The 13978-nt window shown below is 35.0% G+C and overlaps 1 long non-coding RNA gene across 1 annotated transcript; it reads left to right on the top strand.

Moving 5' to 3' along the window:
• Window positions 1-754: 754 nt before the first annotated feature.
• On the top strand, window positions 755-1606 carry LOC147168044 (uncharacterized). Its single transcript, XR_015095897.1, has 3 exons — window positions 755-851; window positions 1250-1327; window positions 1461-1606. It is a non-coding gene; the product is annotated as an uncharacterized LOC147168044 (long non-coding RNA).
• The last annotated feature ends 12372 nt before the right edge of the window (window positions 1607-13978 follow it).

Below are 13978 nucleotides of genomic sequence, written 5' to 3' on the forward strand. Positions count from 1 at the left end.
GTTTGACATATTTCCAATGAAATGTTGAGTAATGGAGTTAATAATGAAATATAACCAAAGTTATAGTTTTTGTGTCTGACTCTTTTGGAAAATGAAACACACCGTGGGTCAAATTGGAACATTCCTTTTCACAGTCAACATATGGAGAAGTAAAGGTACAGTTTACAATCCAACGCATACCACATAATGTGTCAATTATATGCTATAAGCAATTTTGAGGTGCATGTGCAACTTGATAAAAAGAAAAATAAACATTTGTGAATGTCCAAGTCAGTGGCCCAATCTGAATCCAATAGCGCATGCATTTAACTTACTGAAGACAAAAACAGAAAAAGGCCTCAAAAAGCCACTCCAGAGAACTCAGATTTTAGTGAGTTTTCATCCAAGTCGTTAAAATGCTGGTGATATTTACGTTTGTTTCTAATCCTCTCAAAATGGCTAACTTTGTATGTTACTTCTAAATAGCAAGACAAGTTTTTGACCATGTTGTCATTGTCCAAATACTTCTTGACATAACTTGAATCATGTACATCCATGTTTTGTATTAGGCGTGTACCCAAAAAATATATATATTTTCATAAAAATCGCGATTCTCATTTTGTACGATTCAGAATCTATTTTAAATGTCCCCAAATCTATTTTATTTAAATTATCTTGTACAGTCTTGCCCTTGTTTGTGTATTTCTTTATTGGGTTTGCTGTTCATGCTGTACACGATTTGGCCACTTAGGGGCAGTGTGGTTCCACACGTTCTGATACACTGTAGCCACATTAGAGAGTAGTAGGAAAAAGTCACGATCAAGTTATGCCAATAAAAGTTGTTTTATGCAGTGTAGGAAGAGCATATGTCGGTGAGTAATGTTAACATGCTTCTCTGTATACATTCCTGAAGCGTTTTGTATGAATAGACGTTCTTTTGAGTGCTTAAAAGTGCAGCGAGTAGCGCGCTAAATAGCGTATTGGCACTCTCCATTGTGCGTTAGCCTTGAGCTAGTTACATTTGGTTATTCTCAGTTTGGTAACTCCTGCGCCACACACATCTTGTTGACTGTCAATGCTGTGAGTGTCCCTCCATGGCTGTCAAAGCCTGGGAATAATGGGGATGGAACAGACTTGATTCTGTCAGACACCGTGCGTGTGCCAAGATGACGACAACGCGTTGGATGTTCTAAATACGAGGGCTTGCCACCCAATTAAAGAGTGGTGAAAATGGGTGCGGAGCAAGTCAACAGTGTGTGTTTGTGTGCAGGCTTCAGACTTGATGGAAACCAACCAGCCCATCCTTGACCAAACACATGCACAGACACCAGTGCTCAGCTTGATTACAGTAGGTTTGGAGGTGCTCCTACCTCTTTTCTTCCTAAACTGGATCGAAAGGGAGCATTTCAATGATTGGTTGACTGTGAAAGGAAATCATTTATTGCCATACCATTTTACTAGCCATTCATTTTCTGCAACAGAATTATTTGTGAGCTGGAGACTAAACAAGCTGATTTGGGGTAAGTCCATACACCCTGGACTGGTCGCTGGCCAATCACAGGCCTCATTATAGACAAGCAAGCATTCACACTCACATTCACACCTCGGGACAAATTTAGAGTCGTGAATGAAGCCAACATGCCTGTTTTGGAATGTGGCAGCAAGCCAAAGGACTGGCAGAAAAACTGACGCAGATGTGATAATAGGCCATAATGATACGATAACCTAAACTGAATTCCTAGGTATGAGTAAGCCACCAATCTGTAGATCCATATTTCACAAGTGCATAACCACTATTTTACTGTATAAGGACATATTTTTTCCTGATCCACACAAAGTTGTGGATGACTACATTACCTTAAATTTCGTTGTAGTTGTTTTAACATCTTATAATGTGATGCTGCCATCTTGTGGTCAAAGTGTGTGAGCAAATGATCTTCCTCTTGCATTAAAATGATCATCATAGAAAGGAACTAAATCATCAAACAGGTTGGGGTACAACATAATGACAATAATGCTTAAATGAGCATATAAGGCAACATTGAAACAAAATGTATATGAAATATACAGATCATTTTTGAGCCATACAAACTTTATGCATAATACATTTTATTTTCAAATTTTGACATTGCTCTTACTTGAACTGAATGCACAAATGTTACATAACACAAAAAAATATTATTACTTGATGGCAATACTGTATTAAAACCATAGGGAGGGGGCCATGGTACCCCTTATGGGTTGTGTGGGGGTGTCTTCCTCACAATGTCATACTGTATAAGTTTCACATATTGAAAAGTATTTGGTTTTTTTTTTTTTGTTCAAATAATTATTCACCCTCCATACGACTCTCATGTTAACATTAGATTAGTATTAAGTGTAAGTTTGTATGTGCATCACATCACCCCCCCCCCCCACCAAAATAAAAAAAATAACAACAAAAAACAACACAGAGGCAAATTTTTCGAGTGAAAATATTACATCAATTTACCACAAAACTAGTACTTTGGATTCAAGTCGACCATAAAAGTATTTCAATGCTGAACAAAGTTTAACAAGACTGCTTTGGTCCAGGGAAATAGGTTAAGATTGGCTCCATCTAGTGGTCAGGAAGAGAAATGTGGACGGTCCCCAAGGTTTTACCCGACCCTTACTGCAGGGCGCCAGACTGCCCATAAAAAGAGGTATTTTGCCCCTAAAATTTGCTATATATATTTATATATATATATATATATATATATATATATATATATATATAAGGCCACTGTCTTCTGCTCCACACTTCAACCCATTTATCAGTAATATATTGAAATTGTGATTTACCTTGCAAGCTAATTTGTAGTGTGTGCCAATAAATCTTCTACAAGGGCTCTTAAAATTTCAAGTTAGGGGCCACTGTTCCCCTAGTTAAAAAAAAAAAAAAAGTTTAAATGTTTGTTATATTTGATATAAGTTAAATATATTATTCTTCCAGGGGGGTAGTACCATCTAGTGGTGAATTAATAAATTAATTTAAAAAACACTAATGATTCGATAATAGGCGTAATAAGCTGCTTGCTCTCTCACTCACTCCAAATAATAATTGGTGTTGGCTTACGAAATGTGGTCTCTCCGAGGCACCGTAGTGCGCATGCTTCAAAGTCGTCGCATCCTATGGGCTCTTTGCTCTAATCCATGACTTCCTGTATTTGATACCACTCCTTCATTTCATGTCTTTCATGAGTGGACAAGCTGACGACAATGGCCAGACACACCTGAATTAATCAATTTGTCCACTCATGAAAGACAGGAAACAAAGGAGTGGTATCAAATTCAGGAAGTAGTCGAGCTGCCTAAAGAACCCATTTGTTCACCACTAGATGGCTCTAATTCATACACACTCTCGTTTTAAACAGTTGTGATGGGAGAAGGCCCAGTAGGCGTGTACGCCAGTGCGCACACACACACACACACACACACACACACACACACACACACACACACACACACACACACACACACACACACACACACACACACACACACACACACACACACGCACACACACGCACGCACACACACCCCGATTGTCTTCACTCTTTATTGATTGAGCGCCACACCAAGTCAGTATGAGAGCAAGCTAGCAAACAATGTGAGACAACTTACCTTTAAAATTGTAGAGGTGTGATGACAAGTAACATGAAATAAGTACATAGTAAATTCCGGCAGACAATTATTTGACTTTGACAAGCTTGATTTGACCAGAAGTTAACTAACAGGTTGTTAGTTTTCTCTTTAACTCTTTTTTTTATATATATATGCTTTTTCTCTCTGGCTCATTTGTTTTAAATGTTAAATCTTTGTTATTTGTCAACTTTCATATATTGAAAAGTAATTACATTTAAATAGATTTTTTAAAGGATTTTACTGTTAAATAAACAATGGTAAAAAATTATTACCACCCAAATAAATAAATTCTTAATTAATTCAAATTAAATTAAAAGAGAGAGAGAGTACCGAAAATTTGAACCGTACCGGTTTAAACGTGAAAGGCAGCCATCCCTACGGCGAATAAAGGTGACATTCCTCAAGAAATGCATTTGATGGTCCAGTAGAACAGTAATTCCTATGATCCTAATTGTAGTGGAGCAAATGTCATGCCACAAGGGCCTTTCTTTGACATGTGTAAAAAGGAACCAACCTCATCCGCACATCTGAAACAAAGTAGATTTAAAAGAATGTCGATTTTCTGGAGTGAGATACAACTGGTGTTGGAAGTTCTAGTTTGTCAATATGTACCGGGAGTTTGAAAGGCTGTTCCGATACAAATCCACCCATAACTGTTCCTCAATTATAACACAGAGATCCGATTACCACATCAATCGAAATTGATGTCAATCTGACTTTAGGCTCCCATCCATCAACAAGCGACACATTCTAGAAATAAATTTGAGTTTGTTACACCCTGTAAAGAAATTCTTCAATTGTATTCATGGCAGGTAAAATCAAGTCAGAACCAAAGTTAGTCCTCAAGAATGATCTCATCTCGAGATAGCAGAAGAAGGTCTGTGGGATAAATCAAACCTCCAGTCCCCTCATCAAAACAGTCCTAATTTTTCTTGAACTTTATTGAAATAACCAAATTGCTGTGAGGATAATGCTGAGCCAGGATGTGACGCTGGAAATGACAATCAGACAACACAAACAAGTGCAATATTACTCATTATTAGCTTTACATTTTTTTTGTCCTGCTCATCAAAAAATATATATATAGTAAAAAAAAATAAAAAATCTTTGTTTTGTTATATATTTTAATTTAGTTATATAGCTTTACACTAATTGTTCTGCTCATAAAAAGATAAATAAATAAATAATATATAGTTAAAAAAAATCTTTATGTGTTAACATTTTTATTTATTTATATAGCTTTACACTAATTGTCCTGCTCATAAAAACATAAATAAATAAAGATAAAAAATATATAGTTTTAAAAAAAACTGTGTGTTAACATTTTTATTTATTTATATAGCTTTACACTAATTGTCCTGCTCATAAAAAGATAAATAAATATGATAAATAATATATGGTAAAAAAAATATTTGTGTGTTAACATTTTTATTTATTTATATAGCTATACACTAATCATCCTGCTCATAAAAAAGATAAACAAAGATAAATAATTGATAGTGAAAAAAAATATTTAGGTGTTAACATATTTTTTATTTTATTTATATAGCTTTACACTAATTGTCCTGCTCATAAAAAGATAAATAAATAAAGATAAATAATATATAGTGAAAAAAATAATAATCTTTGTGTGCTAACATTTTTATTTATTTATATAGCTATACACTAATCATCCTGCTCATAAAAAAAGATAAAGATGAATAATATATAGTAAAAAAAATCTTTGTGTGTTTACATTTTTATTTATTTATATAGCTTTACACTAATTGTCCTGCTCATAAAAACATAAATAAATAAAGATAAAAAATATATAGTAAACAAAAAAAAAACTTTGTGTGTTAACATTTTTATTTATTCAGATAGCTATACACTATTTGTCCTACTCATCAAAAAAGATAAATATATAGTAAAAAAAATTAATTAAAATTAAAAATCTTTGTATGTTATATATTTTTCTTCAAGAAAAGTGTGGCAATCACCATGCATGCATCCATGCAGGGCCATATCCTTGGACCCTCAAATGACCAATGGTGAAAACATTGCCTGTACTTGTAGTACGTTGATGTCAATTTGACTCTGGATCAGATTACTTATTACTACTTCTTATGTGTGTTGTTGTTGTTTCAGAATGTGAGCAGTAGAAATTGTTAAAACTTTTGCGAAAAACTGTCCTGTAAAAACATATTTTCCCTAAAATGTTAACTTGTATGACCTAAGGGGCATTCTGCTTTAGTTGTAATTCCTGGTTGCATATCCTGCTTGCATATGTCAACAGTTGTTCAGTTTATCCATTGAAGTCCATTCATCAGCTCACAACCTACAGTGCAGTATCCTACTGCTGACCCCAGACGTCAGCTGCAGGAAGGCGTAGACAAAACTAAAGCAGATGCCGGGTGAAAGTCATCCTGTCCTCTCCCCAAGGGGGTCAAAACAACACCTTGGACTCGCCAGCGTCCGTCTGAAGTCTTGCCAAACTCTGACCATGACCTGGCAAGTGTGTGAAAAGCGTCTATGAAGAAGATGCTGTTGGCTGCATTGCACACAAAACAAATCTTGCACAGACAGATGGCCCTTGACATCGCTGTCACACTCCATTTTCTCTTACAACCTGACTCTAGATCAGTGGATGCTTTAAGTTACAGTAGTGCAATGTGATAAATGATACGCTTGGCTGACTTGGGGGTGACCTTTGCTGCAACAGGATAGGTGTGAATCGAGGTTATGAAGTTTAGGGGCGCTCTAGCCCGAATCACAACATTACAGCATTATAAAGAAAATACTAACATTCATTTTGAAAAATACAGAAGAGGATTAGGGCCAGTGAAGAGGGGGAAAAAAAGGGTTGGCAAGATAATCACTTTATTCTCAGAATTCTGACTTTAAAGGGAGATTTCTCACTTTATTCTCAGAATTCTCACTTTAATCAGAGAATGAATTCTCACTTTATTCTCAGAATTCTGACTTTAAAGTGAGAATTCTCAAATTAAAGTGAGAATAATAGTAGCACTAAAAAAGTCAGAATTCTGAGATTAAAGTGAGAAATCTCACTTTAAAGTCAGAATTCTCTCTTTAAAGTCAGAATTCTCTCTTTAAAGTCAGAATTCTGAGTTTAAAGTGAGAATTTTCACTTTAAAGTCAGAATTCTAAGATTAATGTGAGAATTTGCACTTTAAAGTCAGAATTCTGAGATTAGAGTCAGAATTCTCTCTTTAAAGTCAGAATTCTGTCTTTAAAGTCAGAATTCTCTCTTTAAAGTCCGAATTCTGAGATTAAAGTCAGAATTTGCACTTCAAAATCAGAATTCTGAGATTAAAGTCAGAATTCTCTCTTTAAAGTCAGAATTCTCTCTTTAAAGTCAGAATTCTCTCTTTAAAGTGAGAATTCTCACTTTAAAGTGAGAATTCTGAAAATAAAGTCAGAATCGGGCCCCAAAAATGTTTTCTCTCTTCACTGGCCCTTATCCTCTTTCGTAGAAAAAGGCAGAAATACCAAAAATGAATATACAATGTGTTGCTTGGAACACTCTAAATTAATTTAAGACTTAAGATAAAATATTTTTGGCTGATGATGTTTCCATTAGATGAACAAAAAATCTGCTTCCTGTTTTAGCTGAAAGATGCCATTTCATTTGATTTTCTGTGCCTATCTTCTGGACAGGAACCACTATTTCTTCATCTTTGATGCAGAAATGCAGTCTTTGGTTTAGATCGGCTTTTGAGTGGTGTCTGCCATCTAGTGGTGAACACTGTTATTACAACTTAAAACTGCTCAACTCCAATAAATGTTTTTATTTCCCAAAATTAATCGAGGGCCAATCCGAGTGTGGATATGGGCCGCTTGCAGTTGTCCATCCTTGATATACTATTGTGAAAAACATTACGTTATCTACTAGCCGGGCAGGACCCCCTTCCACCTTTGTTGACAGATATTTTACAGAACTTTTTTTTTTTAAATATATATATAGTGAAAGTGTTGAATGGTCCTCCAAAAAATACTTGAGTCTTCCCAATTTTCCCTGTACCAGACCTATGGAGACAATTTTAGAAAATAATATGTATAAAATGCATTAAAATTATGATTGTTATTAATTATCAATAATGTTTTGGTAGAGATGCTGAAATGCTTGAGCAAACCTCTTTTTTTTTTCTTTATTTCGAACATGTAAACAAAACAAGACTAATAAGAAGAAGAAGAACAACAACAACAACAATTAAGAAACAAACTGAAATTTAAGATATAATAAAAGCATACTAGACACTTTAACATGCTCGAAAGGGTGTAGAAGGAAGTACAGATTTATCTTGTCCTACCACTGACAAAAGATCCTACATCTTTTATATTAACATATCGTACTCATATTAAAACAAAAGACAAAAACAAAACAGGAAACTGTACGTAATACAACTATACAACACTTTCAATATATATAGATATAAATAATATAAAATAGCATACAATAGTTCTAAACAGTTAATGGATAAGTAAGATTCTACTATTTGAACGTTATAGGATATTGTATATCAGTATTATGATAAATTTCAATACTATGTTACAACAATATCATATTGCTTTCTAAACAACACATCGCTGTCACTCACACATCAGCAACAGCACCCTAAAGTAAGGGTTCAAATAATACAGCCATTCAACTCTTATTACATTTTACAGCTAGCACAGTAGAGTTTGCTGAGCGAGTCCTGGCATTTGCCACCACTTGGTGGCAGTGTAGCTCAAATTGGAGAATTGACAGGCTTAGAGAATCAGTAAAGGACATATAATGTCATGAAGTTCCATTTTTCACTAACAATCTCTGTATTTTCTGCTTAGAAACATGAATCTGGCACTCATTTGCAAAGATATCAATAATTTTTACGGCAATCTGTCAATAATTGCCCCTGGAAAGACCCTTTTTCGATGCCACCCACTGTCACGAGTATTTAAAAAAATTTAATCAAATCACTAAGCGCCTATCCTCTTAATGGCGCCCTCTGCTGGACAAGATGAAAACTCATAATGGACAGTGGAACAAACTAAGTGACGAAAGGCAAGGGGGGCGAATGACAATACGTATTAACCACATCACATCTGAGAAAGTATAATACGATATGAGGATATGATTGATGACTTTAACCGTTCTAAGACAAGATGGACAAAATGTATCAACTGGGGCAAATTGCTACTGGCTGGAAACTCATGAAATTCCTGACGGCCAATCCTCCCCAAGTGTCAGGTGTCTGGTCACTTCTTTCATTCCACCTTTGATGTCCGTCGTGGGACGCAATAATTCCTCGTGAGTGGCTTTCTTGTCATTAGCAATTTTACGCACGCGATTCATCATGATGATCACGTGACTGTCCAAAATGGCCGATACTTAAATTTACTGAATGTAGAATATTCCATTTTGAATCGCTACTGCCACCTGCTGATGAAAAATTAAACTGCACATACCATTCTTCACATACACACCACACACATTACGTCACATCCGCAGACAGGGCGCGGGAAATTCTAGCCCGATTCCAGTTTGAAAACTATTGGCCAGAGGCTTGCAGGAGTACCCATTGTAAACAGCTAAAGTGTTAATCTACTAATTAGAAGGCATTTCAGTCATAAATGGTCAAATAAAAAGCTTACTGTAAAAAAATATATATATATTAAAAAAAGTTCCATATTGCAGCTTTAATGTACTTAATGCAAAAATATTTATAGAAAGTTGTACAAAATCATAATCGCTCAACATAAATTGACAATTTTTTCTGGGAAGAGTTTAAATTAACCACAGAATAGCTGGTTAATTTTTCATAAATCTTGTATTCTTTTAAAAACATATTTCCACTTAATAATGATCGATAATAATTTCTAGATAATCAACTTTTTTTTTATTTTATGAAATTTAAATTGTGCTTAGCAGCACATTATTTTCCTCTCGAGACAAATCTCGCCCCATATATTTTTGAATGACCTGCCGTTAAACATTTGGCAACCTCCTCAAACCTGACTCACCATTGTTTTAGTGTTTTATGGTGGCTGCTGTATTTGTGTTCTTAATTTATTGATATTTATTTTATTTGCTTACCTACTTGCTATTTATGATTTACTTAATTACTTGCACATATTTATTCATTCTTTTTTGCTATTTTATTTTACCTGGCTTTATTTCATGGCTATTTTACTCCATGTACACTTTGTATGCAGCGCTGGTTGTTTTATAAAATTATTAAAATGCAAAATTATTAAAGTGATTACTAGGAACGACAACTGTGTCAGCATCAAAGTGTGCAGTCATCTTAGGTCGATAAAACTGCCTTTAAAAATAATATGATGGCTCTCGCTGCAGCCGCTAGCACTGTTATTGCGTTAACGCTGTTAGCCGCCCTAAACGCTAGCAACAGGCACCATACAACACAATATCATCGTAATTAAGGCTTTTTTTAAGCATACTTAATTGGCGATTGAACATGATTTCGGGACGAAGTAATGTTGACATTGGTCGCAATAGTTTATGCCGGCAATATGGACGGCCGACACACGTTCTGCAAGACGAGTCAATGCTAAATACAAGCGTTCCAATTAAGGCATTGCGCTGCACACATTATTTGGTAAGGTCAAGTTTATTTTGAAGTTGGCCTTCTCGCCGCATTGGTGGCGTGTTGCCGGACAATGTGTCAAATATTCCCTACAATGTAAACTGTTTACTTGACTGTAAAATTAGGAGATTAGCGGGAGAAATGACTGATCGAGAGAAAGGTTTGAAATTCGGGAGTCTCCCGCCTGAATTGGGAGAGTTGGCAAGTATGACAAAGGTGAAAAGGAAAACGTTTGTTCTCATCTCTCACTTCCTTGTTTTCAACCAATCACGCATCAGTCAGTCGGGCCATTGACCAACCCAATTTCTGAAAGAATACTGATGTTTTGCTACATAAACCAACTGTTTTGTAACTATACAGTATATATCACAATAAACAGCTTGGCCCTTGCCCCCAGCCATTTTCACTGAAGTAAGCTCCTTCTCTCCCGGCTGTTTTACTGCATTTTGACTGCTTTTGCAAGGCCTACAGAATTGTGTTTGTTTGCTATAAAAACATGGAACCTACCAAAAGAAAAATTTGAGTCCCATCATCAGGAGAAAAAAAAAGTATTTTTATATCTGTTTCCGTTTTGCAGCAATTAGCAATTTAGCTACGTTTCATCATTATTCACAAATTTGTTTAGAAATGTGAGTAAATTAGCTTGTTTTCAACATGCCCCTGGTTGATCTCTTACAGTCTGCTGCCACCTGCTGGTCGTTTTTGTAATAACTACCATTCTTCAAGCCTCCCTCTTATGGTTTGGTTTATGGTTTTATTGAACATATAAACATAAAGAAAACACATTACAAGTCTGAAACATAAATTGAAGTAAAAAAGGAAAACAAGAATAGGAAGAAAGAAAATAGTTTATATGTTGAAAGGGGGTAGGAGGAAGTTAAAAACGTATCTAGTCCTACCCCTTATTCGTTTTATGTTGATAAAATGATAAGGTTAATGTATTTCAACAAAAGAAAATGTGTAAACCTAATCATATATACAAGTGTACTTTAACATACGCACATTTGACAGCGACATGTGTACATAAAATTCATAGACATATACCATAATACATTTGTGAATCATATCATACTCACATATACAGTTTTCATTACACTCATACCGATACATCCAAAGAAATTACAGCATATATACAATTTTAACAGCTCATGTCTGATTTAAGTAATTTTTTTAAACTTTGCTTTTAAATTTTTTTTAATTCAGCAAGTGACTGACATCTTTTCAGGTCAGTTCCAAAATTATTCCACAAATTAATACCTTTTACAGAAACACACCTTTGCTAAATATTTGTTCTTGTTTTAATTTTTTTGTAGACACTTGTACCTCTTATGTTATGAGGACTCTCTCTAATTTCAAACAGTTTCTGAGAACTGTGGCAGAGTAGATTCTTGTGTACTTCACATTATTTGTGCTATTTTAAATTCAACTAAGTCATAAAATGTCATTGTATTTGATTTAATAAACAGAGAATGAGTTGGTTCTGTATATTTTGATCGATTAATAATTCTTATGGCTCTTTATTGCAGTTTGAAAACAGGATTGATATTTGTTTTATATGTATTTCCCCAGATTTCCACACAATATGTCAGATATGGTAATAATAATGAATAATATAATGTGTATAATGATTTCTTATTCAGGACATCCTTAGTTTTAGAGAGTATCCCTATAATGTTTTGACATTTTCATTTTGACATTATCGATGTGTGTTCATCAATAACTATTCCAAGAAATGTATTATCATACACTCTTTCTATTTCAATTGAATGTACCATAATTTTGACCTTTTGAAACTATAAACCTTATTTTATTTAAGCTTAGTGATAATTTGTTCAAATTTTTTATGTGTTTAATTCATACTCCACAGTAGTCAGAAGCTGCCTCCGGTTATTAATAGTAGAGAGTTGTGTCATCGGCGAATAAGACACTTTTGAATATTTTTAAGACACAACAGATATCATTTATATACAATATAAATAATTTGGGGCCTAGCACAGACCCTTGGGGGACTCCATGAGTAATCTTCAAGTGTTTTGATTTTATATTATTAAACTGTAAGTACTGATATCTATTGTCCAAAATATATTATCTTCAGTTCAGAGGCTGCATCAAAGCCTTCTGTATGCTCTAGCATAAAAAAATAAAATGAAAATTAAACACTGTAATATTTCAATTACAACCTATTTATACGTTTTTGGGAGCAAATGAAATAGAGCCCTATTGAATGACATATTGATCATTCTTCATTTCTTTTGGCTTAGAGTGTACCTCTAGCAACATAATTTGTTGTATTTGTTACAAATTATCCTTCAATACCTTTATAAAAATAAAAAAACTCTTATTACCAGGAACACATATTGGCAATATAAACCTATATTTTCTATGTGTACAAATTACTTGAGTATATAGATAATTATATTTAGTTTATCGTGGGCAGTCTGGGATTTATGTATTTATTGAACCATATTAGTTCCAAATATTTGTTGATTGGGTCCGTTTGTTGTCTATATTGTAAATTGATTAATTTAATGGGCTGCTCACTCTCCAATGTGTGACGGTCTCTTGGGGTAAAATGGAAGAAAATAACAATGAAATTGCACCACATCGGTCCCAAAAGACACCATGCCCACTGAGCATCTGCCCTAAATGCCAGATGGCCAGTCCAGCCTGACCAAATGTCCCACGCAGGCACACACACGAGCACGCACAGGAAGTTTTTAAGCAAGCTTATCTGCATCTTTATCTGGGCTGGAGATGTGCTGCAGAAAGACAGGTCAAAGGGGACGAACGAAGCATTAAGGATATGAAACACATGCCAGACGTTCCATTTACAGTCGCTACAACAGTTTACAAGGCATAAAGGTTTCATTTTGTGCACGTCTCAAACGGATGCAGGCTGCGCACTTTCGGCACTTTGGACGAGGGAAAATGTGGGTTTACTCTCTTGGGCCAATTATTAGGACAGTGTTGACTCTCAGTGCGCTTCGGAAGGATTCCACGTCCATTCATCAGCTGCGGAGGCGCACAAATAGTCTTTAAAAACTAAACACCGTCTAGGTCGGAGCCAGGGGGACCCATTTAGCCCGTGGCTGTGCTAAACGCTGCAGATAAAACAAACGATAATACTGTCTGTCTCCTGGCAAAGTCTCCACTCGCATTAAGCAGCTTCGTACACGACACACACACACACACACACACACACACACACACACACGCACGCACCCCCCCCCCCCCAACCACACACACACACACACACACTATTTACGCGTCATTACACACAATTTGCGCTAATAGCTAATTTGCGCATAGCTTGTGACTTCTCGTGTCAATTCACAGTTTGGACTTTTTATTGATTACAATTGATTCAAATAAATGCTAATTAATCGATTATCTCATCTGATATGATTTGATTAGGCTATAAAAAAGTTTTTTTTTATGTTCGCAACGATAACGAGCGGCATTCAGTGATTATGAAATAATTAACAACCTATAAAACAAATATAAGTCGGCCTACAGTACTTGCACAGGAAGCATATAAAAATATATATTTTTAAATAAATAGAAAAAGGAATAGCCTACCTTTCTCTCCTATATTTTTTTTCACTGCAAATAAAAAATGTTGACTGGATGGACGGTTCGTCTTTTCATTCATATTGTGGTAGCATGCATAAATAAATAAATAAATAAATAAATAAATAAATAAAGGTAAAGTGTCCAAACACTTAATTTTCATGTGCCTGGTGTGA

Source organism: Leptonotus elevatus, chromosome 9 (genome assembly GCF_054856555.1).
Source record: "Leptonotus elevatus isolate MCC_2025b chromosome 9, RoL_Lele_1.0, whole genome shotgun sequence".
Lineage (NCBI taxonomy): Eukaryota > Metazoa > Chordata > Actinopteri > Syngnathiformes > Syngnathidae > Leptonotus > Leptonotus elevatus.